At 43.5% G+C, this 16271-nt stretch overlaps 1 pseudogene across 1 annotated transcript in view; it reads left to right on the top strand.

Moving 5' to 3' along the window:
• The window catches only part of LOC115142692 (spectrin beta chain, non-erythrocytic 1-like), a 93138-nt pseudogene that overhangs the window by 52338 nt on the left and 24529 nt on the right, over positions 1 to 16271 (top strand). Inside the window, exons 5-16 of the transcript XR_010458769.1 lie at positions 1475 to 1569; positions 1890 to 1970; positions 2372 to 2487; positions 2900 to 3012; positions 3300 to 3486; positions 4087 to 4204; positions 4756 to 4914; positions 6312 to 6614; positions 7328 to 7481; positions 7783 to 8653; positions 12335 to 12472; positions 14798 to 15554. The product of XR_010458769.1 is annotated as a spectrin beta chain, non-erythrocytic 1-like (transcript). The remainder of the gene's footprint in view (positions 1 to 1474; positions 1570 to 1889; positions 1971 to 2371; positions 2488 to 2899; positions 3013 to 3299; positions 3487 to 4086; positions 4205 to 4755; positions 4915 to 6311; positions 6615 to 7327; positions 7482 to 7782; positions 8654 to 12334; positions 12473 to 14797; positions 15555 to 16271) is intronic.

Genomic DNA, 16271 nt, shown 5'->3' with positions numbered 1-16271 from the left:
CACACTCACATATACCGTAATTGCTGGACTATTAAGCGCACCTGAATATAAACCGCACCGACTGAATTATTTAAAAATATGTATTTTGTACATAAATAAGCCGCACATGTCTATAAGCCGCAGGTGCCTACCGGTACATTGAAACAAATGAACTTTACACAGCCTTTAAACGAAACACGGCTTGTAACAAAAATAAATAGGCTTTAACGAAACACGGCTTGTAACAAAAATTAAAACAGTAGCCTACCAAGAAAGTCATTGGTCACTATCTTCCTCCTCCTGTGCACTGAAACCACTGAAGTCATCTCCTTCGGTGTCGGATTTGAATAGCCTCAGAATTGCTTCATCCGATGTTGGATCGTTTTCATTGTCGCTCTCATCACTTTCATCCTAAGGCAAATACCCCGCTGAGCTCATGCTGCCCCTTCTACACGCAGCAGTCCAGCCTTTCGAAACCCGTTGATGATAGTGGATTTTTTTGACAATGCTCCACGCTGTCAGGACCCACTGGCAGACTTGACCATAAGTTGCTCTTCGCATGCGGCCCGTTTTAGTGTAGGATTTCTCCCCACTTGTCATCCATGCCTCCCACTGAACACGGAGCGCCACCTTAAATGCACGATTTACACTGATGTCGAGTGGCTGCAAATACTTTGGGCAATCTGCTTTTCTTCCCTCTGAAAGGTTTGTTGTCTTTTTGCACTGAGTCAGTTCCTCACGCTGCTGTTTACAAAGTCTTATAATCGACTCATTAAGGCCAAGCTCCCATGCAGCAGCTCTATTTCCTTTTCCAACAGCCAGATCGATCGCCTTCAACTTGAAAGCTGCATCATATGCATTTCTCCGTGTCGTTGCCATGATGAGGGTGACAAAATTACTACCATAATCAGAATGATGGGAAGTTTGAGCGCGCTCGATTTACGTCACATTATGTGACGGTGCTCAGTTTTTTGGTGGCGGCATGAATCTTGCGAAAGCGGGAAAAATCCATAAATTAGCCGCGGCATTGTATAAACCGCGAGGTTCAAAGTGTGGGAATAAAGTAGCGGCTTATAGTCCGGAAATTACACTGACACGGTACTACACTGACACTCTCAACATACACATACACACACTACATACGCTCACACACATTCACTCTGTTTCACACTCTTCCCACACGCTGCCGCTACTCTGTTTATTATCTATCCTGATCTCCTAGTCACTTTTACCCTTACCTACATTTACATATTACCTCAATCCCGTCAACTACCTCGTACCCTCAGCACATTGACTCTGTACCAGCGTGCCTTGTATATAGCCGTGTTACTGTTATTTTATTATGTTACAATAAATAAAAAAGATTACATTTTCTTACTTTTTAACTCTGCATTGTTGGGAAAGTGCATATTCGCCGCATGTGACAAATAACATTTGACTTTTGATTTGATTTGAGACTTCTCACACTGCTGTTGTATCATTGTCTGTGTGACAGATCCAGGACATCAGTGTTGAGACTGATGGAGACAACAAGGAGAAGAGATCAGCCAAGGATGCCCTGCTCCTCTGGTGCCAGATGAAGACTGCTGGGTGAGTGATTGGCTGTCACCTTGCATTCAGACACGATTCTTAGAGATTTGAAATACTTCGATTTGGGTCATCTACTGTACATGGCAGCTCTCAGTTCTACCACTTGACTTAAACAATCCTCCGTAAGATAAATGTACATGTATTTAGACAGCAACGCTGTTGTGACTTGATGTTACTGGACTTTTTACTTTCAGAACAAGTCGGTAAAGAAATTCCAGAAGCAGAGCCACAATCTTGAAATATATAGAAATTGCTTAGGGAAGGAATTTGAACATTGAACAAATCATCATATCTGCTGTTCTCTGTTTTGTTCTCTGTAGCTATCCAAACGTGAACATTCACAATTTCAGCACCAGTTGGCGAGACGGCATGGCTTTCAATGCCCTCATCCATAAGCACAGGTAACAAGAGTCTGTTTGATCAACTATCCTTCATGCCCTTGTGGGTCACATGATTCAGATATTTTTTTCTCATGGAATTCAGACCAATTATCCTTTGTGATTTACGTCACTTTATGTGGTCACCAATATATATATTTTTTATCCCACCTCCAACCCTCCTCATTTATGACGATTTATTTTCTTATTTATACAATAGAGTAATGTTCAAATAATTACTTTTTGGTGTCTTTGGGATTTATTGATGCATTACTGTACATCATTTGGTGTAATTGTGTTGAATCTTTGAGGTATCAGAACATAACAATTTAATCATAACATTTAATCTGGGTATTTACCTTGTGATTTGTTGGTGGTATACTGTATGACTGGTGCTGTGGTATGATGCTTTGTCTCGTGTATAGGCCAGACCTGATTGACTTTGACAAGCTGAAAAAGTCCAATGCCCACCACAACCTGCAGAATGCCTTCAATCTGGCTGAGCAGCATCTTGGGCTTACCAAGCTCCTAGACCCAGAGGGTGAGTTCTGGACTATGCTCTTCTATGTAGTAGAGGAGTGCATATGGAAAATAGCTCAACCTGATGCCACGCATGATTTCTCAGTGCACTGTGACGTACTTTTTTTGTTGTCCAAATAAATGTAATCAAATTGTAATAATCCTTAACTGGAATGTATAAAATACTGTAGGTGACAGAGTCTGGTCTAGTGATAGCGCTGCAGACTCTAGACGACATATATCCCCTGGCAATAGGGGATAGGGGAAAGTGTCTGCCACTTTCCACTTTCTATCGGCGTATCACCTGCTTTACCTTCCCACTGCCCTGTCATACAACATCATGAAATACAAAAAGAGATCTTCTTTTAACATTTTTGTAACGTTCCAAATCAAATTGTATTAACCAATCAGAAATGTATTTTTTTCTCTCACAGATATCAGTGTGGACCACCCCGATGAGAAGTCGGTCATCACATACGTGGTGACGTACTACCACTACTTCTCCAAAATGAAGGCGCTGAAAGTGGAGGGGAAACGTATTGGGAAGGTGACCGTTTATTATCTCAAATTCCATGTTTGTTTGGTGGGTTGTTGTCAACAAGTTGTTCTGGGCAGAGTAAGAGCTTTTCAGATGTGGATTCAAATAGTATAAAACTTTCAAGATGTACTTGATTGAGCTTTTCTGGTGTAATGAAACCAGTGGAAAGTACCAATTGTGCAAACTCTGTCAATCTGGCAAACAAATACTATATACTATAAAACAAATACTATATATGAACCCAGGTCTGGACATTTTTGGCCAGAGTTTGACATGTGTCCTCTTTGTTCCGCTAGGTACTGGACAATGCCATTGAGACAGAGAAGATGGTTGAGAAGTACGAGTCTCTGGCCTCAGACCTGCTGGAGTGGATCGAGCAGACCATCATCATCCTCAACAATCGCAAGTTTGCCAACTCTTTAAACGGGTGCAGCAGCAGCTTCAAGCCTTCAACACATATCGCACGGTCGAGAAACCCCCTAAGTGAGTGCCCCCCCCCAGCCAGCAACCAATCCCAAATCCACCCCTATACCCCAATGCACCCCCTATGCACTTATGGAGATCTGACAAGATGGGCAATCTTCAGCTTTAAGACCATCTTAAGAATATTTGTAAATGTCTATAATATTTACTTGAGGTATATCATTGTCCAGTTATCTTGCCATTCCATTTACCCTTTTTTGGTTGATGTTCCTGTGACATTCCCTGAACATCACAAAATCTTTGTTCCAAACTTCTAAACCAATATTTTAATGAAAAATTCATTTCACTACCTAAAACAAAAATGTCAAGTCTAATGTTAAATGAATGGCACAATACCGAACATTCTGGGTGCGCGCCTCTCTCCCGCTTGTAGTGGAATTTACTTCAAAATGTTTTGTTCTGCTATGTCCATGAATTGAAGTGATAATGTATGCATGTTTAGTATTTTTAACGGTGCAGAAGTAAGACATGACTCCAAAAATGCTTTGAAATAAGTGCAACCCTGAGAACTTAAAGTGATGCGATGTGTTTAGACATGAGCTTTTTTTATGCTGTCAAAATATCACTCCCCCCAAAACCATTCCTCTTTTTATCGATCAGGTTTACTGAGAAGGGCAACCTGGAGGTGCTTCTGTTTACCATCCAGAGCAAGATGAGGGCCAACAATCAGAAAGTCTACATGCCCAGGGAGGGCAAACTCATCTCTGACATTAACAAGGTGATGTCTGTAGTCTCTGACCAACGCTTTAGGGTGAAGTTTCCCTAGGCACAGATGAAGAATCAGTTTCCCTTCTCCCAATCCTAACCTTTACCTTTAGTGGTGAAAATGCTAAACTGCCTCAAGATCAGGGTCTAGGGACAAAGTTACCCTACTCCGCGATCAATGTTTTGTCTTAATGAAACATCAGGTTGTTCACTATCTCTCTCTCCTGTTTGTCTGTGTCAGGGTGTTTGGTAGTCTCTCTTTGGTGTGTGGTAGTATTATTATTAGTAAGTAGGAGTTTTACTATGGTATAATTATTACAATCGGAGTAATTCAGCCAACTCATACATTTTGCGTCTGGACATAAAACTGTGAGATTATGAGAGAGTTGAATCTACCATTGGCATGTGTAAGGTACAAGATAGACTGGTGGCAAATGGTGTCAATTCATCATGTAGAATAGTCTAGAAATGAACAGAAAAATGATGTCTGACGTTCATGTTGGTCTGTCTGGACCATATGACATACCTGACTTAATATTGCGTGTTAAACTTTGTCTATGGTAGACCTGGGAGAGACTGGAGAAGGCGGAGCATGAGCGGGAGCTGGCTCTGAGGACAGAGCTGATTCGACAGGAGAAACTGGAGCAGCTGGCTCGCCGCTTTGACCGCAAGGCTGCCATGAGGGAGACCTGGCTGAGTGAGAACCAGCGCCTCGTCTCACAGGTAAAAAAACAAATGCTTTTGCACACAAATACACGAACAGACATGCATATGTATGCACACACTCACACAAACACTCAAAGTAGCCATGAGGGACAACTGGCTAAGCGAAATCCAACGGCTTGTCGCGCAGCTACAGACACACAAATGCATGGGCACACACACACGGACAAAAGTAATAATTATGGAAAGAAATTGTGACATTTTACCAAACTACCAAAATATTTTACATCCTTCTCCATACAAATGTCTCAGCCATTGTTTTCTCACAGTCTGGACACCCAGATTCAGTGTAATGCAAGCGTCACGTTCACTGGTATGGCATCATCTCTGTAGCACATTAAGATTAAGTGCTGAAGATGTAGGCGTTGCATCTCATGTGCTTTCCTACTTTTGTCAAACTGAAATCAGGGCCAATTTGCAGTTGAAACAATAGCAAAGCGGAAAACCCCAACTCTGTTTTGGTAATAACCTGAGGAATGGGCCAGGAAAATGTTAGCACTCTCAAATTCATAGACAGAGCTATTGATGCAAGGCTTGACCATCCATGATATCATAAATTATCGTTTTAACCATGTTTTGAGCCTATACAGTGTTTGTTTATATTTACAATGTTTACAAACATTGGAGCAAAACAAGCTCATATTTTGGGTTTTGATGGGGTGTTGAAATAATCTCACGAGGCATGCATTTTTTTTAATTGTAAAAAAAAAAAAATAATTGTGATATCCAATTGGTAATTACATTCTTGTCCCATCGCTGCAACTCCTGTATGGACTCCGGAGAGGCGAAGGTCGAGAGCCGTGTGTCCTCTGAAACACATCCCTGCCAAGCCGCACTGCTTCTTGACACAATGCTTGCTTAACCCGGAAGCCAGCCACACCAATGTGTCGGAGGAAACGTGCATGCGCCCAGCCCGCCACAGGAGTTGATAGAGAGCGATGGGACAAGGACATCCCGGCCAGCCGAACCCTCCCCTAACCCGGATGATGCTGGGCCAATTGTGTGCCGCCTCATGGGTCACCCGGTCACGGCCGGCTGTTACACAGCCCAGTATCGAACCCGGATCTGTAGAGACGCAGCTAGCACAGCGATGCAGTGCCTTAGACCAGTACGCCACTCGAGAGGCCACTCACAATGCATTTAGAAGTTATAATCTTCAAGAATCAATGGGTATATATCATCAATGTATAAATCTAAAAATGGATGTAGCAACTGCGGGTTGCCCCTTTAAAGGATCAAAGTATTTTATGTCATTGTCAAATTGTAGAGACGATAACATTATAGAAATGGAGAGTGTGTCTTCCTTGTATCCCAGTATGTTGCCACCCATGCAGTATATCCTAACAGTATTGTATTTTATTCTATTCCATTCCATTCCCATCACTTCTATCTCGCAGGACAACTTTGGCTTCGACCTTCCGGCGGTGGACGCGGCCACCAAGAAGCATGAGGCCATCGAGACGGATATTACGGCGTACGAGGAGCGTGTGCAGGCCGTGGTGTCTGTTGCTAAGGAGCTGGAGGCAGAGAAGTACCACGACATCAAACGCATCACAGCGCGCAAGGACAACGTGATCCGGCTGTGGGAGTACCTGCTGGAGCTTCTGAAGGCGAGGCGCCAGCGCCTGGAGATGAATCTGGGTCTGCAGAGGGTCTTCCAGGAGATGCTTTACATCATGGACTGGATGGACGAGATGAAGGTAAGAGAGGGAGGGGGACCCTTCCGAAAATGTACGTGTTAAACCGTGTTGGAAAGACAAAAATGAATCATTATTGTAACACAAATTGAATTGTTCAAAATGCATTGAACCTCATCTACCCTGCTTCCACCAACACCTGAACACATTTAAAATATATTGGAAATATGTCATTTCAAGTCATTTCACATGTTAGAATTACAAACGGAATGTATTAATCTTGTATTAATCCCTCTTCTAAATGCTCAGTTTAAGCAGTATCAATGGTGAAACTAACTGGATTATGTTAGTCCAATGCTGAATAATTCCAAATCGGCACAACTGAACCTCGTCCTAGACCCTCCTAGAATCCCAAGAGGATTGGGTTGGCACTGTAAACACTACGTCATCTTGCCTTTCTGACTGGCTGGGTGGAATTCTCGGCATTATGCTTCCACCTATCGAATCCTCTTAGGTTTACAAGAGTCGCTAGGGAGTTGATGGTAGTGGTTGATTTGGAATTGATTTTGACATTTCATCTAAATTACAAGTTAGATGAAATGTAAGTTTCAAAAAGTTTCCTCTCCTCACCCTGAAAAAAATACCCGTATTCCGTTTCAAAGTGCACAAAAAGTAAACGATTCATATTGGCAACTGATGATCTTAGACTTAGAAGGTGCCTGTATGTTGCTGCCACACATGCCTGTATGTCATGCCTCTATGTCTCTGCCACACAGATGATGCTGCTGTCCCAGGACTATGGGAAGCATCTGCTCGGAGTGGAGGATCTCCTGCAGAAACATGCCCTGGTAGAGGCCGACATCGGCATCCAGGCTGACCGTGTCAAAGCTGTCAACAACAATGCCCAGAAATTCGCAATCGACGGCGACGGTGAGAATGTCCTAAACATTCAGGCTGCTATTATTCAAATTGTGACTCATATTGTTTTCTACTTGTGTTTGTATTATTAACTAATGGCGATAATGCATGTCATCATACAATTTCACAGTTCAGTTGAATAGCATAGTGTTTTGCAAGATACTTCAAGATCTATACAAGCAAAGTGAAAAATAAACATAAAAGGAATCATAGTCATTGGAATGAAATCATAACATGTGAGTCAATACAGTGTAATGTACATCTGTGGGTGCTGATAGATGCTAACTGGGCCTCTGTTCTGTCTCCTCTACAGTTTACAAGCCCTGTGACCCTCAGGTAATACGCGACCGCGTGGCCCACATGGAGTTCTGCTACCAGGAGCTGACCCAGCTGGCTGCCGAGCGCCGGGCCCGCCTGGAGGAGTCCCGCCGTCTCTGGAAGTTCTTCTGGGAGATGGCCGAGGAGGAGGGATGGATCCGTGAGAAGGAGCAGATCCTGTCGTCGGACGAGAGCGGCAAGGACCTGACGGGGGCTGTGCGCCTGTTAAGCAAGCACCGCACCCTGGAGGACGAGATGAATGGCCGTGCCGGTCACCTGCAGCACACCATCGCCGAGGGCCAGGCCATGGCCGACGGTGGCCACTTCGGCGCCGCCAAGATCCGCGACCGCATCGCCGACCTGCGGGCGCAGTGGGCAGCATTGGAGGAGCTGGCGGGCGTGAGGAAGGCCCATCTGGAGGAAGCGTGTGCCCTGCACCAGTTCCAGGCGGACGCAGACGATGCCGATGCCTGGACCCTGGATGCCCTGCGCATCGTGTCCAGCAGCGAGGTGGGCCATGACGAGTTCTCCACACAGGCCCTGGTGCGCAAGCACAAGGACGCCGCCGCCGAGGTGGCCAGCTATCGGCCGGTGATCGATGCGCTCCATGAGCAGGCGGCCGCCTTGCCTGAGGAGCAGGCTCAGTCGGAAGAGGTCAAGGGCCGCCTGGCAGGCATAGAGGAGCGCTACAAGGAGGTGGCCGAGCTGACCCGGCTGAGAAAGCAGGCACTGCAGGATGCCCTGGCCCTCTACAAGATGTTCAGCGAGGCGGACGCCTGCGAGGTGTGGATTGATGAGAAGGATCAGTGGCTCAACAGCATGGAGATCCCAGAGAAGCTAGAAGACCTAGAGGTCATTCAGCACAGGTGAGAGAACCCATACATATAGAAATGCATGCTTAAGCCATAGTCTACCCCTAGACCCTACTCCTTTAGGCCTGATTAACTTGGTGTGCCACTCAAGTATCTGAAAGTGTTTGACATACAGTTCCAGTCGAAACGCATTCTCATTCCAGGGTTTTTCTTTCATTTTACTATTTTCTACATTTTAGAATAATAGCGAAGACGAAACTATGAAATAACATATATGCGAGCAGTTTTCGGGACAACGTTGTCGATTTTCAAAATACTGTACAGAAGACACTGGCCATTTGCAAAACATTGAGGGCCCAATTCCGACCCGAGTTAAGCGTGCTTAAATGGAACGTAAACTCCTTTTTTATGCACTTTTCTCTCAATGCGAATTCTGACCTTGAACTTAAGAATGAGAATAGCGTGCTATTCACCTGCTATTTGTTTTGGCGAATAAATGAATGTGCGGCGGAGGTGGGTCTACAGATATGCCGTATTCTGACTGACTTAATTTCCTAATCATTCCACCACCTTTACGTGTGAGGAAACAATGAATAAGGTCGAGCGAACCTACCAGTTTCAAGTGGAAAAAGCATCCACTTAATTTTTTAATAACACCATTCTCCATGCACTGTAATGACAACTTGATAAGAGCTATTGATAACTGTCAAGGATTCCCTCCGGAACTTTCATCACGCACACCTGTCCCCTATTCCCACGGATTAGTACTTGTATAAGTGTACCCTTTGGTTTCCGTTGTCTGTCGATTATTGTTACAATGTCTGTTAGTGTGTGTGAGTACCTGTGCTGTTTGTTTTGGCTTTCGTGCCATTGTGGATTGCGCAGGTGATTACTGGTCTCGTCCCGTGTGACAATCATTGTGCATTTGGGTTATTTATTCGAGGTTCTCCTCACTCTTTTGTTTGGGTTTCAACCCTGTTTTTTGTGTAAGTGTTTGTTTGGTCTTCGTCCCCGTTCCTTTACACGGCACACTGTAATTTCGGGCGTAATAAAAAAAACTATTACGCATTCCTGCGCCTTTCTCCCGAATCGTTTATACCAGCGTGACAATGACAGCTAAGTGAACGAGTTATCCATTTGTTTTAGGTCATTGTAAATATAAATGACACTTGCTTTTGATCTATTTTGCCCTGTAATCGCTGGAGGCAAATGTGAACCAGTCATATGGAAGCAAACTGAACCATATCCACATATCAACTTTCCCACAGTAAAGTTCATGAAATGCTGTGCAATTACACCGGATTTGAATTGTACAGCCTTTTAACTTGCAGGGATGGGTTCTTTCGAATGTCCTAATTGCAGGCTACCCCAACTTTCTCTGTTTCATATTTATATCATGTTAAATATTAGCCGATATTAGTATCGAATGTCAGTAGGCCTAATAACAACACATGTACAACTGCCAATTTACTCTTAGTTCCCTTCAGTTGGTATAGCCTACATTATCATTCCATTTAATGACATTGTTTCCTTTACCTCCATTTGCTTTGCTTCCTCTGTAAACGCTCGGCCATGTGGTTGTTGCTGAGGATCATTAGTAACAGTTGATAATATAAAAATAGACATGTAGGCTAACTAAGTGATTATGGAGTGGAACGCAGACCAAGCCACAACTGTTTGAACTTGACGCATGGCTCGATACTTGGGTGTGTCATCACATAGTACCACGGTTAGTGCAGGCAACAGACGAGGGTATAGCCTACTATTGTACACTATTCTCCCTATTATAATTATATGTACACTAATCTTCCAACATTACCATGTGTTAATAAACTGAATGTGGCAATTTTCAGAATGAATCAAACCACCAGTTCTTTCTTTCTTGTGTAAAGTGTCTCCAAACTTGTTTTTCATGATTCATAAATACTTCCCTAACCCTAAATCATCTACAAAATCAGAGTAGTTTTTAAATTTACCAATGACAAATATCCATATATTTAGATGGCTTTCTTTCATTGATCCCTAATATTTTGAACCCGTTCTCGCGATTTACAAAACATTTTCCATATCATAGACTGACCAGGTGAATCCAGGTGAAAGCTTTGATCCCTTATTGATGTCACTTGTTAAATACACTTCAGTCAATGTAGATGAAGGGGAGGAGACAGGTTAAAGAAGGATTTTTAAGCCTTGAGACGATTGAGACGTGTATTGTGTACAGTATGTGTGCCATTCAGAGGTTGAATGGGCAAGACAAAAGATTTAAGTGGCTTTGAACGTGGTATGGTAGCAGGTGACAGGCACACCGGTTTCAGTATGTCATGAACTTCAATGCCTTGGAATACAAACTATTAAAAAATGATGGAAAATGACTCTACTTTTATGCATATTTCACCAAACAATTTCACATTGTGTGCAGGATTCATTCATCTGATCATCATAATCCAATTCCATGTATTCTATACATAGGCTGGTAGACTTTCCATCACCAAGCAGAAAAACATTCCCAAACCGAAAAAAGGAAAGGTGAATATAGTGGAGGATATGTGCTGATATGAATGGATAGGCATCCATTTACACCAAAGTTCACTCTGTAATGGAAGATTACAATCAGGGCCGGATTACTGAATGGGCATGCAGGGCACATGCCCTGGGGCCGCCGACCTCTGCTATATTTTACGCGAATTTACACTGATAGAGCCATTCACAATTTTGTGCACTAGTATGTACTGATTGCTGGAAACAGTGAACAAATTTTCACAATTTTCTCTTATGTTGTCACGCCCTGACCTTGGAGATCCTTATTATTCTCTATGTTTGGTTAGGTCAGGGTGTGACTCGGGTGGGAAATTCTATGTCTTCTGTTTCTTTGTCTCTGATTGGGGATCATACTTAGGCAGCCCTTTTTCCCACCATTAGGTTGTGGGATCTTGTTTTCTGTTTAGTTTCTGTAGCCTGACATAACTGTGCGATTTCGGTTTTTGACTTTGTTATTTGGTTTGGTGTCATCAATAAAGATACGATGTACGCCTACCATGCTGCGCCTTGGTCTCCTAACAACGGGTGTAACATATGTGAACAAAACACTGTGAATTTGGTATTCATTGATGGCAATTGTATTTCAGGTTTAGCAAAAGGGGGTCTAAGATATGCAATCCAAGTAGAAAGAAAATAAAACAATCAGAAGTTCTGCAAATGTATTTGAATGTTTGTTCACTGGTGTTCCGCTAGGTACATTTGACCACAGTTCCAAAAAACTATTTTACCCGATTGAGAAACTGTAAATATACAAATGATAAACTAGTTACAATGCAACAGCTCCTCCCACTGGGCGTTAGGTGCCCTATTTGTTAGGTGCCTTTCTCAAAACTGATGTTCACCTTACACAGAAAATGAACAAAATAGGTATTTTAAACAGGCAGAACAAGACAGATAATAAAAAGAGTACAGAGGTACAAGGAGAAAAGCGCAGGAAGTACTTAGGAGGTTAAACACCAAACAGGGGAATATGTCTGAGGTTCATTCATCAGGGTACAACATTGTGGAACATTCAGATAAAAATGTGGTTTGAAGAACAAACATGCCTCTGACATGTAGTATAAGTAATCATGTCAGCTGAAACGTTCCACCATGTTTGCCTGAACGTGGCTCAAACATCAATGTGCGCAAGGGAAAATGGTTTGTTTTGGAGGTGAACTTGATTGGTCATGACATGGCATGCTCTCTCTTTCCCAGGTTCGAGAGCCTGGAGCCTGAGATGAACAACCAGGCGTCACGCGTCGCTGTCGTGAACCAGATCGCCAGGCAGCTGATGCACAACGGACACCCCAGTGAGAAGGACATAAAAGCCCAGCAAGATAAGCTCAATAACAGGCAAGTTGAGCCATTCACAGTCAGACGTCACACTATCTCCTATCATACAGATGCCTTAGCTTAATTTGCTCATCCTGTTGTTGCAGGAAATGCAAACTTGTAGTGTATTAGAGGTTTATCAAGGCTTCAAGGGGGCCTCCCGAGTGGCGCAGCGGTTTAGGACACTGCACCTCAGTGCTGAGGTGCCACTACAGCCTTAGGTTTGATCTCAGGCTGTATCACAGCCGGACGTGAATGGGAGCCCCGTGGGGCGGCTCACAATTGGCCCAGCTTCGTCCGGGTTAGGGGAGGGTTTGGTCAGGGGATTTACTTGGCTCATCTAGCGACTCCTTTTGGCTGGTTGGGTGACTGCAAGCTAACTTCGGTCGTCAGTTGGACAGTGTTTCCTCTGACACATTGGCGGCTGGCTTCCGGGTTAAGCGAGCAGTGTGTCAAGAAGCAGTGCGGCTTGGCAGGTCGTGTTTCGGAGGATGCATGGCTCTCGACCTTCACCTCTCCCGAGTCTGTTGGGGAGTTGCAGTGATGAGGCAACCTCGTAACTACCAATTGGATATCACAACAAAGGGGGTCAATTTTTTCATAATAATAATTTTAAAAACAAGGCTTCTAAAGTTTAATTCCCACTTAAAATATTCATACTTGATTTACCATAATTAAAAATGTATCAATTAAGAATGTTTCCTGTTGCTGTAGGATTATTTTTCTACTGTAGCAAATTAAGTTCCTATATCTTTAGCTCATATGTCCCTCAGTGGTGCGCGGATCAGCTGTTTGTTCACCCTCACCCGGCCACAATTGCTGACAACCCATCCGCAACCGCCCGACTATATGTGATAAAGTGACAATCTGAACCCCACACCTGATGTGTTTCTACTTATCATTTCCAACATTTTGGTAGGCTATTTGTTTGTCAACTTGTCTATAATTAGATACATGCAGCTTCTCTTCTGTCATTATTTGCTTCCCTAGAAGACTAAATAAACCCTTGCTCAGCAGAATAACGTCATTAATCAATAGAATGAATGCTTCAATGTATTTGACATCAGTGAAGCTTTCTGAGTGATCTCTGCTTCTTTCACAGCGCAAAGACGTTAAGGGCCCGGGGAGAAAATACAATAACTATTAAGAAAAATGAAAAGATTTTCTGTGCTAAATGTTCAAATGACATAATTTTGACCGGTTGTAAGGAAATAGAAATCTGTGAAAACAACATCTTTCTGATAACATTTCCATTTGGCTTGGATGTATATTTTATGTGGAGCTTTTATGATGCTGATAAAGATAGGACCACTACAGATGGTATTTAACTGCGCATTCACATTCTCTCAAGATGCTAAAATAATATTCTTCCACTATCGTTCTCAAGTAAACATTTTGCCTATTTGAGGTCTCCATCTTGTGTCTGTCAAATTTGTATAACCTGTATTTGTATTTGCCTCACAATCATCACACATAACACTGCTATCATCCTCTTTTGCCAGAAAATGTATGTTTGGAAAGATTTGGTGGGGTGGTGAAAGAGGATGATTGCAGTGTGTGATGATGTGTGTGATGATTGTGAGGTGGCTTTTCTCTTATTGAATTAAACTCTGACATTGGCCTTTTTGCCTCCATGGATCGACGTTAACTTTTTACTGCCCGTTCCCAAAAGCATTTGGCGATTGGCGTGCGTACAGTTAGACCCTAAGCTTAGGCTTACTCACTAATGCCAGATAGCCTAAAATAATGAAAGAAACACCTCAATATAGCCTAATAGATCAATTGCACAAGAATAATACATTTATTATACTCTTTATTCCCCACCCATTGACCCTTTCATAAATCTGCCCGCCCTGTGGATATAACCACGGGGACTGCGGGTTATGAGTCAAGCCGTGCACCACTAATGTCCCTGGTATTCACAACATTTACGGTTGAAGATAACACTTTCAGGTTCTGATTTAATGCCTTACCATATGATTGGCAACTACCTGATGCCAAATGAAGAAACCAAAAGATGATTAGCTTATTACAATGCAGTTAATGTAGTTTAACTATGTCTGACCTTTTACTTGGCTCATGGTGAGTTTCAAATACCTATTGACTTAAAATGGTGTTATTGTGTTGTTGGATATCACTGTATCCTTTGAATTGAATAATGAGCTGTATATTTATTGTTGGTTATCATCAAATTAATTGGCCAATGGTTCAGTCAATTTGAGCCTTGGTCTGGCAACAACAGGGTAATGGATGGGTCACATGTATTGAAATATGTATCACTGTCTGTCAACTGTGTAAAACTGTCTGCTAAATTACCATATTTTTATTTATTAATTTGTTCACCAGATGGAGCCAGTTCCGGGATCTGGCGGACCAGAAGAAGGAGTCTCTAATCTCCGCGCTGGGTGTGCAGAACTACCACCTGGACTGCAACGAAACCAAGTCGTGGATCCGCGAGAAGACAAAGGTCATTGAGTCCACCCAGGAGCTGGGCAACGACCTGACGGGTGTCATGGCGCTGCAGCGCAAACTCACTGGCATGGAGCGTGACCTGGCTGCCATCGAGGACAAGCTGGGCGACCTGCGCGGCGAGGCTGAGCGGCTGGCCGGCGAGCACCCAGACCAGGCCAAGGCCATCACGGGCCGCCTGGCCGAGATCACCGCTGTGTGGGAGGAGATGAAGGCCACACTGCGTAACCGCGAAGAGTCCCTTGGCGAGGCCAGCAAACTGCAGCAGTTCCTGCGCGAACTGGATGACTTCCAGTCGTGGCTGTCGCGCACACAGACAGCCATCGCCTCGGAGGAGACGCCCAACACGCTGGCTGAGGCAGAGAAGCTGCTAGCACAGCACGATGGCATCAAAAACGAGATCTGCAACTACGAGGAGGACTACCAGAAGATGCGCGACATGGGCGAGATGGTGACCCAGGGTCAGACCGATGCCCAGTACATGTTCCTGAGGCAGCGGCTACAGGCACTGGACACGGGCTGGAACGAGCTGCACAAGATGTGGGAGAACCGGCAGAACCTGCTGTCACAGTCCCACGCCTACCAGCTGTTTCTCAGGGACACCAAGCAGGCCGAGGTCTTCCTCAACAACCAGGTACGCCGATTGGTCGATACCCCTTAAACCAGGATACTTGATTGGTCGGTTCAATTTCGAATTGGTCCATCCAGGAAGTGAGTTGAAATTATATTCCAAGAGTGGAAAAATCTTAGCCTAGGAATCCAAAGTGAATGGTTCCGTTTCACTATTATTTAATTACACTGATTCCGTCTCATAAAAAAATGGATTTTCGGCAACAGTTTATTTTAAAATGCTCTTTGTCGCTGCTATTACCTAATTTTACTAGGCAGGGATGTGGTAACAATGTGTCATTTTCCGTGCCCACCCAGAATCCACTCCATCTACCGTGGGCATGCTGCTTTGCAAATCAAATGCACATATTAACGGACATTTCAAAAAGTGTCATATCAGATCAAATTTTATTAGTCACATGCGCCGAATACAACCTTACAGTGAAATGCTTACTTACGAGCCCCTAACCAACAACGCAGTTTAAAAAAACATGGATAAGAATAAGAACTAAAAGTAACCAGTAATTAAAGAGTAGCAGTAAAATAAAAATAGCAAGACTATATACAGGGGGGTACCGGTACAGAGTCAATGTACTGAGGCACCGGTAGAGTTAATAAAGTGACTATGCATAGATGATAACAACAGAGAGTAGCAGCATTGTAAAAGAGGGGGGCAATACAAATAGTCTGTGTCCAATGTGATTTAGATTGAATTCCAACAGGGTTGGGTTCTATATTCTGT

The sequence above is a fragment of the Oncorhynchus nerka genome, linkage group LG15 (genome assembly GCF_034236695.1).
Source record: "Oncorhynchus nerka isolate Pitt River linkage group LG15, Oner_Uvic_2.0, whole genome shotgun sequence".
NCBI lineage: Eukaryota > Metazoa > Chordata > Actinopteri > Salmoniformes > Salmonidae > Oncorhynchus > Oncorhynchus nerka.
This window is presented reverse-complemented; position numbering and strand designations above follow the sequence as displayed.